Raw genomic sequence first — 13289 nt, 5'->3', positions numbered from 1 at the left:
TTTTCTTGGTGTGTGTATGAGTTTCTATAAGTGTGGAACACATTTAGGAGAAGGTTACATATGTAGATGCTTTTTATTGCATAATGATATGAGGTTATTGTGAAGTATGTGAGTCAGCAACATTTGCACTGTGTGTGTGTTGAACCAGTACATTTGTCTTTTATTCTCTATAGACTCCCAGCTGCTAAGCACCCGCTCTCTCACCTCCTCAAAGAGATTAGACACATTACATACACACGCACACACATTATAATGTAACGTGCATGCTGCAACAAGACAAGAAAAATAGAATTATTACATGCATAACAATGAGCAAATACATTAATTCTGTCAACATTACCTGTAAGAGACATATTTAATACACACTGAACACTGCAAGTTACTCACACATAGCCACTACGGTAAGAGCAAAGCCAGAGCTTCAACGTCGTCTCTCTCAAAGAGAATGATAGAGAGAGAGAAAAAGAAGGAGAGAAGAGTAGAAGATGAAAGCGAATGATCCTCGTGGACTCAAAGAAAAATACACTTGTTCGTCACAGTGTGCTGATGAGAAAGAGAGTTCAGCTTAAGGTAAGTTGCAGCCTGGTTCTGCTTTGCATGTGCTGCCAAGTTTGTGCGCATGTGTGTTGTTTGTGTTTATTTACTGTCTCTGTTGATGAATGCACTAGTCTTTGTGTTCATCTGTGAATGTTTGTGTATCTGAGAGAGCTAATGGGACATTTTTGTGTGAGATTGTGAATTTAAAAGCAAAAGCATATATGTTGTGTTCTGTCTATACATTTATAGTGTGATGCAATTATTTTGTTGCACTGCAGTGGTGTGCACAGACCACAGCAGGGACAGGGGCGGAAAGATGAAGGTCGCTAATATATATATTAATGAATAGTACTTATAGTATTATACTTAACTAATTCTTTGATTTTAGAATATTTAAAGGAGTCATGACTTGCATTGTTTTAATTATTTTAATATGTTCCTTGAAGTACACAAAAAATATAAAAAATGTTTTTGTATTTTTTTTGTATTTTTTTTTTTTTTTTGCACTTAAAACAGTCATATATTTGTAAAATATGATCATTACATTAACACCCACCCACTCTTATGATTGGCTCTCTGCTCTTGACTGACCTGTTCTCTCCTTGCCAACTCACTGCTACTGGGTGGGCTACGGAAGTGATAAGGTAAAGTAGGTGTTGATGTGTTGTGGTGGAGTTGGTCAGATGCAAATGTCTAACACAGTGTGACATCCCAATGTGGATGAAGTAGACAACAAGACATTTTGGCAACTTGGTTTCAACAAATGCTCTTTTTGCAGCAAGAAGGAAGTTTTAAGTTCTGAAACTTACAGCATGTTTTCTATAGTATGTCAAAAGATCAAGGACAATTTGATTCTTCATGTCATGACCCCTTTAAGCATTTTTCTTTTATTAAATAGATATCCAAATTTGTCCAGTGTTTCCATTATCACAAATAATTGCCTTTTGTAATACCTTTCTCACAAAAAGCACCACAGTATTACAATGTTTTTTTTTTTAGACATGATCCGTGGTAATGCAAATAGTAAAACCGAGGTATTTTTTGAAGAACCGTGGAGTACCATGACAATATCACGAAATGTGACTATAGTATTTATTAGGCACGTTTCCACAGTCGGGCCAGTGCGAACCAGGGCTATCAACTGGTCAGCCAGTGCCAATAGCCTCAGACCTCGAGCCACGAGACCAGAATCGATCTGTGTTCCACCATCAGCTGTACCACCAACGCACTAGCACGCCCTCATTTGGCCTGATAGTGGAAACTCTGCTATTCAGTTCCATGGTATTACCCTGGTAATGGCACATGGCTTTTTTGTTGAGCTTAAATGTTTTTTTTTTTTTTTTTTTTAATTTTTTTAAATGTTTCACAGCACTAAAGCTAACTCTAAATCTAACAGGAGTAGCCCTATTCTGTACCTTTACACTGACCTAACTGACTCAAATGGCAACTGCTCAAATACTCAACTCAGTCTCATTACAAGTCTTAATAATAACAGTACAAGATGGCAGAATCATACAAAATTGTACAAGTTGACTCTACAAAAAGGTACAACTTTTACTCCCATTGAGAAAAATGAACCAAAGTATGACGTTATTACGATTTCCCCTAAGTTTAACCCTTACCCAAACAAAAACCTAACCATGTTTTAATAGGAAAATAACTTTTGCATACAATGGACGAAAGAAAATATCAGGTTTGGAATGAGACGAGATTGTTTTAAGAATGTTTAGACATTTTTAAAAGAAGACAAAAATGCTAATTAAGAAATTTATTTTTTGCATTGTAAATGTCCAAATACTCACAAAATAATATTTTTTTACTATTTTGTCTTGTTTTCCAGTGAATATACTGTATATGCATATCAATTTGATTCAAAGAGAAAACAAGCTTACCCCATTAGCAAACAGTTTTTTCTTCTTGTTGTTTTTAAGCATAAATGTAGATTTCTCTGAAAACAAGACTTAATGTCATTCTACCTGTCAAGTAATTTGTTCTTGTTTTAAGGATGTTTCGATATTTTTACTGCAAAATACAACAAAAATGTTGTGTTGTTCTATGACCCTTATGAACTCCTTAGTTATCTGCTATAATGAGTCTGAAGTCATCTCTCTGGGACTAAATAAAGAATAAAATGAATGCAGGTTTTGTTTAATCAAAGTAATGAATGAGTGTACAGAGATCAGCATATGGCACATAAATAAATGTATGAAAAACATAAAAGATAGTATGAGAAAGTGAAAGTGAGTATAAAGTGTTTGAAGAGATTGAACCGCTTGCAACAAATACACTGATTTTTGTTACAGTTCCCTGATGCTTTAATGTATTTTTATCTGTCAAATCATTTATTTAGGGCAAAACACTACATTTAATGATCTGGCACTGTCTACTGATGGCTGTAATGAAGATAGGAGGGAAATCTCATTATCTGTGATTTATGAGTTATTTCAATTCACCTCAAAATCACCAGATATCCTCTTATTTAGCTCTCACAAAGTAGGCCAAAATCATCTGTTTTTGCTCTAGTGACCAGTAGTTGGACTCAGATCAATGCATGTTTACTTTATCTTACAAGGGTTGACGATGACATACTGACAACAAAACTGACAATGTGTGTGAAGTCTGTTTAAAGTTGGCAGTGCACAGTAGCTGTTTGAGTCATAGTGCTGGGTGTTTTCTAAATTTTCATCCACCCTCTCTGTGTTAATACCCAAAACAGGTCACAGCACTAAAGCTAACTCTTGATCTAACATGAGTAATCTTATTAATTTACACTGACCTAACTGACTCCATTGGCAACTGCTCAAATACTCATCTCTCCCTCTCTTTCACTCTACCTATCCTGAACCTGTTTTTAGGCTGAAGTTAATATCTAGAGAGGAAGGAATATTAGATTCATACAAAAAAGGAATATCACATTCCTAAAAAAACGAGGAGCAAATTCAGTAAACAGTTGCATCACTTTTGTGTATGGTATCTCAGCGCAATAACTTTCATCATATTCACAGACTAGCCGTAATCCAATTCAACCTGGTGCTAAATTAATGTAATTAAAATTAAGACATTTAAATTCTTTTCAGTGCAAACACCTCTTCTTCCTATGTAAATTATGCTTATAATTAGTGCTGTCAATTGATTAATCACATAATTTTTTGTAGTTACTCGCAATTAATCACAGATTTTTAAAGTGCTGAAATTTCTCCTGTCAAAATTTATTTATTTCCATCACAGGAAAGAAAACAAAACAATATGTAGCAATATAATGCTTTACTAACTTTTTCCAAACAAAGCCTTCTACAATATAAAGATAGAAATGCATTAAAATAGCACCAATTCAAGTAACATTAAATGTTTCCCAAAGTCTAATTGGGAGTTTGACTAATTGAAAGAACTAGTCCCCACATAGGTTGCATATTCATTGCAATGGGCATTAAATCATTTAAAGCCAAAGTATACATTGCGCATCCGCGTTGCTGATCGCTTCGTGCACAGTATGCGTGACGCAAATTTCATCATCAGCACAGCCACCTAGATTTTCTTGACTCGCGCACACGGTCCTCATCTGTGCATGTCGACTGCGCATGCACTGGCCATTAACTGTACTAAAAGAGTGTCACAAAGCAGTTGTAGTGCGCATGCGTTGAATGTGTTCCTATTCCTTCGCAGTCAGAAAAGTATACTCAGAAAGGCAAAGTGGTTGGCTGGGCACGATACGATACGGAATGCGCAATAAAGGGTACCTGGGCTTTTAAACTCTCATCCTCCACAATATTAATCTGCCAGTAGACTGTGGCAATTTGCTTTGTCACAGCAATCGTGAAGCTGCGTTCATGATTCGTGTCTCTGTACTCACCATGACAAGCGCTTGCAGACAAAAACGTCTCATTCTGCGTGTGACAAGGAGGAGGGCATGGCCGGGCCCTGAGGACGCACGCCCGGCACTGAATTGTCTTAATCAGCCGCTGTGTGTCTCTCTCTCTCTTTCGAACTGGCGCCTCTGGCTCATCTTTATCCCCCTCCCGGCTGATTAGGACAATTCAGCGCCGGGCGTGTGTCCTCACGGCCCGGCCACACCCTCCTCCTCATCACACTGCGTTTTGGTGATAGTTAAGACTTGAAGTGCTTCTGTGGTAATTAAAATGCACCTTACATAGGCTGAAAAATACTTGATTTCTATCACAAGTCCTGTCTGGGCTTGTTTTGTACATCAAATAGCGCTAAGAGCTCCTTTCTCCACAATTTTTTCACTGACAGGGAAGCACTGTCAGAGATTCTTTTATTTATCGAGATAACAAACTCCACAGCTCAATCATTGGAGAGAGTGTAACAGTAAACAAGCGTGTTACGACAGTACCACCCATAAAATGTCTATGGGGCCGCTGCCTAATGCTATTTTTATGCTAAGCTTGTAGGCTTAACTTTGTAGAAGGGCTCTGGAGCTGTTGTGTGTCTGTCTGTTTGTGGCATGTGCGTCAGTGTAATGACTGTGGGCGGACACATTACAAAGGTTCCACCCTTCACACCAGTGTTTATTCTGTATTAACGGTAAATACGTTTAAGAATGGAGCAATGCTTTATATACTAAAACAGTGCAGACAGTGCATGCAAATAAGTGGGGCTTTAAGAAGGCGCATTTTATTTTTTGGTGAATTTGGTAAGTCTTAAATTAAAAAAATACTGTAACACATTACATTTTAAATTCTTGGAATCAGACTACAGTTACTGATTTCAGTTAAGTTAATTCTGTTAAATATATTACTTGGGTAAAGTGGGTCTACAATTTTTGTGTGACAATGAACAATAAGGAAATATTGCCTTTTGAATTTGTTGACAGATAAACAAAAACGTTTCTGTTTTAAAAAGTAATTTAAAAGTAATTAGTAATGTGATTACTTATTTAATGTAGTAATCAGTCAAGTAATCTGATCATAATTTTAAATTACAAGAAGTAATTAGTCATTTGTAGTGGATTAATTTTGGGGGGAATTTACCCAATACTGATTCCCACTATTTGACAGCACATGTAGGGTTGGGGTATAGCAAATAACATTACCATCATATAAAAACTATTTATTCTACTGTATGAGATGCCCTCACTTATATAGTGAAATCAATGTGTGTATGTGTGTGTTTGTGAGAGTGAGGCTAGTCTTGAGTTCTACAGATGTTTAGAGAATTAACTGAGTGACTGAACAAATGGAAGTGCAACATAGCAAAAAATGTGTATATAATTGAGAGCAAAATAAAGGTCAAACAGAAAAGACAAGAAGCTGGAAAAAGAGAATATCAAATTGCGGGTGCAATGCTCACTGCAGGTAAAGAAGAAGGTAGAGATTATAACATTTCTTTGTGTTACAAGAATTGTGAGATAGGTAACAAATACACTGTATTCCAGAAGAAGGTGTGGTTGTCTCTTCTATCATACTTATATATGTATCCAAACAATCACACAAACATTAGGGATGGGCATTTTGGTCATTTTGTCTACTCGAGTACTCAGACTAATTACTCGAGTACTCGAGGGGTAATGACATGTACATTACTGTATATATAATAACATGTCCGACAAACGTCTTTGGCTGCTGCATTGCATCTTGTTGTTCCAGTGTATCGTCTATTCGTTATTATAAACTGTTATAAAATAATCTGTTACAAAATGTACAAAAGATTGCATAATCAAAATATAATGTATCATATTTTGTCATTATGTAAAGATTCGCTGCCCAACTCAATGAAAGAATGTGCACAACGCATGTCTGTCTGTTTTTCCTTCAGGTTACCGTGGTAATCTTAGTAAGCGTGCACCAGTTTTTTTAATGAATGCCTGAACCGTCTATTTTCAAATAGTGGTTGGCTTAACAGGAGACACCATAACCATCTCGTTTTTAATATACGTGTTAAGTTGAAGTTCAGTTTTGAAGATGCTGCATTCTGCTCTGTCTAGCTGTTTGAAACACTTGCAGTGCATTGAGTCCACTGCCACACGCCTGGCCTGTGTGTCCCCAAGTGTTCACTCCTGTGGGGAAAGCCTCAATGCTCCATATTGTTGTTGCTGTGATGATTCATGAATTTCCATTCAACTCGGAGAGTCAGAATTTCCACCTTTCAACTGGGGAAAATGCAATGGAGTGACACTTTATGTCGGAGTTCTGACTTGGAAATTCGTGCGGAAATCTTCAGCTCCCATTTCATTGAGATGCAAGTGTTACGTCACGCAAACATTTCGGCTCCCAGGGCAGGGAGGTTTACAGTCAGTGACGAACATTCACTTTTATTAAATAATATCCATTAACGAGTCAAAGAGCTTTCATTATATTATATTAAAACGTGTTTAGCAAACGTTTTTCAGAGACAGGTGTTTAAAACACGGTTAATTACACTCTCTTTTGATGATCATAATGATAGCATTGCAGCTTAATAGCGACAACGAATGAGCTCACACACAAATATATCAAAGTACTATTTAAGTGAAACAGCAACAGCCAACACACGGACAGCTTGTTAGCTGGGCTCTCTATGATGGATGGAGGTGAGAGCCAGCAAACATCCAAACATACGACTTTTATTAAAAACACTTTTCAATGTGACACAAAATAAAATAGCTTTTCATCACACAATATCTTCGACACACCCACACACAGCACTGTGTGTCTCTCTCACAGTTGACTTTTCAGCCCAACATGGAATGCACACATCAACTCGGCTGCGTGCATCTCTCTCTCTCTCTGTGTCTTGCCTCTGTGGCTCTGGCTGCGTCTTTATCCCTCGCCCGCTATCTCCGTAATCGTCCACAGCTGCGAGGGATAATTCGCCACAAGAGAAAAGTAGAGATGGAATTTGTTCTTCATTTCCTGTGTTGTGTTGAGGCTGGGGTCTATTGGGTTATTTTATGTCAAATCAACCAACTTTTTGAAAAATCTCTGGCTGAAATTTTTTATTTTTTAAATATCTTTTATAAAGAAAGATAAACATAAATGATGACGAAAGCCATATTATTAAACGACATGGATCAATATTTACTAAGTAATCCATTATTTTGTAGAGGGGGATCAAAATGACAATTTTCACCTGTGATTTGGAGATAAACTACAGGTAAAAAAAGTACTTTAGAAAGGTGGCAGCGAAATAATAATAATAATAATAATAATAATAATAATAATAATAATAATAATAATAATTATTATTATTATTATTATTATTATTATTTATTTATTTATTTTTACACAAAGATAGGTAGGTCATTTGACTTCAGCACCTGTTGTTGCATTAAATGCCAATGTGTAAAAAAAGATTTTTTTTAAATTGTGTTGTTTTTCCAAAGTTGGAGTGCCTATAACTCCAGAAGTATCTTTTAAGATTCTGATTCAGAACAAACTTTCCTATTGTTTAGACTTTCCTATCCTCTTCATATTTAAGGCCCTATATGGTTAAATCCCAGAGATATGGGGCTTTTAGTGTGGATTTTTGTTTTAATTTTTTTTTTAAATAATTGTAGTTTTTTTTATTTATATATATATATTAAAGAGATCTTTTTTATTTTTATTAAATTGTTTTGGTCATATGGGTAAGGGGGGTAGGCTATGATTTCTGTTGTGCTATTTTAGAGGTTTTTAACTATACATCTAAAACACTGCCATCTACTATTGATTTACTCTAATGGAATTACTTCAAAGACATACTTTCCTTTTACATTAGGTTTGTGAACATTTATTCTTTAAAACAGCCATTTCACAGAGTTAAGGTTAAAAAATAAACCTCATTAATATTGCACTGCTAAACACGAAAAACAGCAACAAAATGTGCACTAAAACGTGGGCTGATTTTAAAGGGCGAAAGCCTGTCGTGCAGAGAATGTCAGTTTGTGTGCGACTGTGCGTGTGCCAATAGGAGGTTCTTTTCCTGCTGGCTGCCATGATGGTGACATGGCATTGTGGGGTTTAGGGTCACCAGAGCACTGTGAGTCAGTTAGACAAGATAATTACTGAGCACACTTAGAGGGTTGAAACAATCGACCAATCAAAACAACCAAAAGATCTCCCATGCTAACAGTTTCCTCTAATACAAAAGTGCTTTTCCCCTCCCACTCTTTGTTTTCAAGTACGATTGTGCATGTGTGCTTGTTTCATGTCTTGTAAAATGGGTCATTTTGAGTTTTGACTGTAAAGTCAGTGCCTTGCATGGGCTTTCTGAAACTGAGTAACCATATTAACCAGAATGTATTGCTCAAAGTTCAGGAGACTTAATGGAGATTTCAGTTAGGTTTCAATTTGTGTATCAACTTTTTCTCAGATGTTTCTTAAAATTTTTGTGAAGAAATACAATTAGACACAAATGAGACTTGTTGACATGCAGTAAGTGAACAGACCTACAGTATTAATGAATGTGGATAGCATAGTTATAGATAATTTGTCTTAGAAATGCTTGCGTTCATGTCAAAATCTCTGACATTTGATTACAGACTTTGGTATTTTGTCAAATCTGAGCAGTTTGTAACATTGAGTGCATACATAGACATTAAAAGTTAGATTTCAGTTGGACCAAAGCAATAATTTGTCATTGTAAAATATAACGTAAACACGTTAGTCTGACTGAAAGTGTAATACAATTGTAGCTAGGCTTCGTCCAGCATGTATACACTTTATTCGGACCGCAACTGGCCTCGGCGTTACGCGCATGCTCAGGTGCAACACTTAAGTATAAAAAAATATTTTTCATGATGTTACGTCGACTATTTTCACAAATTCCATTATATAATATAATAAAAGAGCATAACAGGTGCATACTATGGCCAAGGTTAGCATGCTATGTATAGAATGTAAACATTACAAATTACACATTATCTACTGCATATATCTTTCAATTATTATCGAGTGGCTATAACAGCATTTTTTACTTATATCATGTGGATTACATTTATAAAATGAGGCAGAAAACATGATTTTTATTGAATATGCAGCCTGAAGCAAATGACAGGTTCAGTGACAGATGCTAACCTATTCAAGTATAAAGACACCATGCCTATAAAAATATGACAAACCATATATTTTCTTAATCGTCTGTTTATTCACAACATCTGTCCTGACATAAATAGAACAATATGGAAATTATTGATTCTAAGTCGAGATATGGGAGAGAATAGCCACTGAGAAGAGCTAAGTGGGAGCAACAAGCAAGTGGATTAGCATGCATGCATTCAATAAAGGAAGTGAGTGAGAGATCCCTGTATTCAGTCTCATGGGTTGTTGTGGCAGACCCATAGAGGCGTCTTATAATCTATAGACAGATGGCCCCTCCAGTCCAACTGTCCTCTGTCTCTTTCTGTTTCATCAGTTACCACTTCAGTTCCTCCACTCTTTCTTTCCTATCTCTTCTCCCTCCGATTCTTAATTTCTTCCTCAGTAGCACAGAATAACCTGGATCAGGTATTAAATAAATAGTTAAAATAATGGCGATTCTGTCATAATTTACTCACCATAATTTAGTTTTAAACCTGTACAAGAGTTTCTCTCTTCTGTGGAACATAAACAGTACATTTTTGAAGAATATCAAAGTCCGTCTTTTCCATATCATGAAAAATCAGCTCCAAAAAAGTTTCATAAAAGTGGTCCATACGATATATTGTGCATTATTTTCCAGGTTTTATGAATCCATGTGATAGCTTTGTTTGAGGAACAGACCCATTTAAGCAGTTATTCAGTGCAAATTCTGCCCACTGTTAAAAAAAAAAAAAAAAAAAAAGAAAGAAAAGAAAAAAAAAATTACTGTTAAATTGAGTTATAATCCATTTAAAGATATCTTCTTTAGACACATGACTTCAGGTTTGGCATGAATGCCATCTGGTCATGATACACACGAGAGCCAAACCTCACACAGCACGTCTAAAGGCACCATATTGGAATGTACTGTATATGGATGCAAATGAGTCACACACAGCTATTTTAAGGTTCCAGAAAATGCTAAATATAGAGCACTGGTCATATGGACTACTTTAATGATACTTTCATGGTCATTTTTGGGAGCTTGTCAGCACACCTCCCCACTTTCAAGAAGTCAGGACATTCTTCCAAAATTCACCTTTTGTGTGACTCAGAGAGGAATGAAAGTCAGTCCATACTGGTAGAGATACACTGATGAGCCAAAACATTATGACCACTCACAGGTGAAGCACATAATGTTGATCAACTCCTAACTAGGCCACATATCAAGGTCTGGGTAGATTAGATGGTAAGCAAAAAATCAGTTCTTGTAGTTAACATGTTGAATGCAGGACAAATGGGCAGGAGTAAAGACCTGAGTGTCTTTGACAAGGGCCAAACTTTTATGGCCAGATGACTGGGTCAGAGCATCTCTGAAATGGCAAGGATTGTGGGGTGCCTACTGACAGTGGTCCGAGGAGGGACAAACCACAAACCAGCGACAAAGTGTCTGGCGCCCAAGGCTCATCGATGTGCGAGGGCCACGAAGGCTATCCCGTCTGGTCCAAACCGACAGATGGTCTACTGTGGCACAAGTCACAGAAAATTTTAATGATGGTTAAGGGAGGAATGTGTCAAAACATACAGTGCATCGCACCCTGCTGTGTACGGGGCTGTGTAGCCTCAGACCGGTCAGAGTGCCCATGATGACCCCTGTCCACTGCTGAAGAGCATCGGAACTGGACCTCAGAGCAGTGGAAGAAGGTCACCTGGTCCGATGAGTCCCGTTTTCTTTTACATCACGTGGGCGGCTGTATACGTGTGAGACGTTTACCTGGGGAAGTGATGGCACCAGGATGCTCTATGGCAAGATGACAAGCCAGTGGAGAGAGTGTGATACTCTGGGCAATGTTCTGCTGGGAAAGCCTGGGTCCGGCCATTCATGTGGACGTCAGTTTGACACGTGCCACCTACCTAAACATCGTTGCAGACCAGGTACACCCCTTCATGGCAATGGTATTTCCTGATGGCAGTGGTCTCTTTCAGCAGGATAATGCGTCCTGCCACACTGCACGTATTGATCGGGAATGGTTTGAGGAACATGATGAAGAGTTCAAGGTGTTGCCCTGGCCTCCAGATTCCCCAGATCTTAATCTGATTGAGCATTTGTGGGATGTGCTGGACCAACAAGTCTGATCCTTTGCGGCTCCACCTCGCAACTTACAGGACTTTTACAGGATCTGCTGCTAATGGCTTGGTGCCAGATACCACAGGACACCTTCAGGGGTCTTGTAGAGTCCATGCCTCCGTGGGTCTGCACTGTTGTGGTGGCAAGTGGAGGATCAACAGCACATTTGGCAGGTGGCCATATTGTTTTGGCACATCTGTGTATATGGAACATTATGAGGGTGAGTAAATAATGACAGCATTTCAGCTTTGGCTGAACTATTCCTTTAAGGCAGTTAGAAAGGGAGATAGAAAGATTGTAGTCTGTTTGGACTTAAGGATATAAGGAGATAATTTTTTCTTTGATAAAGTGATAAATGAAGCACTTGGTTCTCCCCCTGTCTTTCCTTAATCTCCTTGTGCTCTGTGTAGAGCGAGACTTCATGCTCCACTGCATCCAATCAGGTCAAGAAACAGGGATCTTCACCCTTCTGTGATGTCTTTACAACTGTTTTCTGGGCAGTTGGCTTTTTCTATACACCCCAATGCAACTCTGATTATAAAAGACCCACCTGATCCCAGGTCAGTCTTGCAATAAAAGGGTGGCAATGAAATACAGGGGACAGGTAGACTCAGCCTTATACAGCACACCCACAGACCGCCCACAGTCTGTTCGCTAACCATCTAATGCATGATTTGACTAGCACTAATTTGATTGGCTCACACAATTTATGGAAGTCAGGGTGCACTGGTTTATCTTCATGAGACCACATGTCCACATGCATGGACATTACTTTTTGGTTTCACTATAGGCTATGCATAATTTAATTTAATTAAACCAACTGATCTCAGTTCAGGAGACTCTAGGCTGTCATTAAAAACTTTCAACGCACCGAGTTATGTGACAAAACAACATGGGGCTGATCTCAGCTGAGTTTGTCTTGGGGAGAAACGGCAACAAAACTATATCTGGTAAGAAACCTCATTAAGTTTTTACATTAAATTCTGTTTGAGTCAAAAGAGTAGTCTCTAGTTTCATCCGATATGCCATTTTAAAAAATGTCATTGATTTATTGCAAAATGGCATAATGTTAAACACAATGACCATGTACGTGGACTATAGACTAATTTTCCTTAAAATATTCTATATTCACTGTTATTATCACATTGAGAGTCAATGGGTTCATCCAAAAGCTGGAAAATGTTGCTTTCAGAGGCTGTATACGGAGCTTGAATGAAAATAAGGTGCATTTCAAACTGTTCTAAAACCAGTGCAGACAAACAGCACACTGGAGGCTAAATAATTCCCTAATTATGGCGCAAGGGAGCATCCTATAGCTTTCCTATGCAGCCAAGTTCATTCACTCCTAACATCCGGTCAAAAGTTCAGTTTCAGGCTGCAGATGATGTTTGGACCACTCAACATGTTTGGCAGATATGGGAGAGTAGTAATCAGTACATAGATTCAGCATTCTTCATTCAAAATACAATTTTAACATGGTTGGCAGTGATTGGAAAATGCTGGCCATTATTTTGAATCAGAATTATTATGCTAATTTCTGATGTAATGTCTGTAACATAACAATCAACACTCCTGGAAACATAACAATTTGATAAAAAATTTCACAACTTAATCCTACTGTCCACATATGTGCACATTAATTTTTAGGAAAA

The 13289-nt window shown here is 37.6% G+C and overlaps 1 protein-coding gene across 3 annotated transcripts in view; it reads left to right on the top strand.

Annotated features, from left to right (window-relative positions):
* The first annotated feature begins 425 nt into the window (after positions 1-425).
* LOC127456174 (A-kinase anchor protein SPHKAP-like) overlaps positions 426-13289 on the top strand; it is a 187054-nt gene continuing 174190 nt past the window's right edge. For 2 of the 3 annotated variants that reach the window (XR_007899799.1, XM_051724522.1), the window contains exon 1: positions 426-570. The gene's annotated coding sequence lies outside the window, so the exon portion shown is untranslated. The remainder of the gene's footprint in view (positions 571-13289) is intronic. The other variant, XM_051724524.1, reaches the window with a different exon arrangement.

The sequence above is a fragment of the Myxocyprinus asiaticus genome, chromosome 18, assembly GCF_019703515.2.
Source record: "Myxocyprinus asiaticus isolate MX2 ecotype Aquarium Trade chromosome 18, UBuf_Myxa_2, whole genome shotgun sequence".
Lineage (NCBI taxonomy): Eukaryota > Metazoa > Chordata > Actinopteri > Cypriniformes > Catostomidae > Myxocyprinus > Myxocyprinus asiaticus.
The sequence above is the reverse complement of the archived record's forward strand: the minus strand, read 5'-3'. Positions and strand labels throughout refer to the sequence as shown.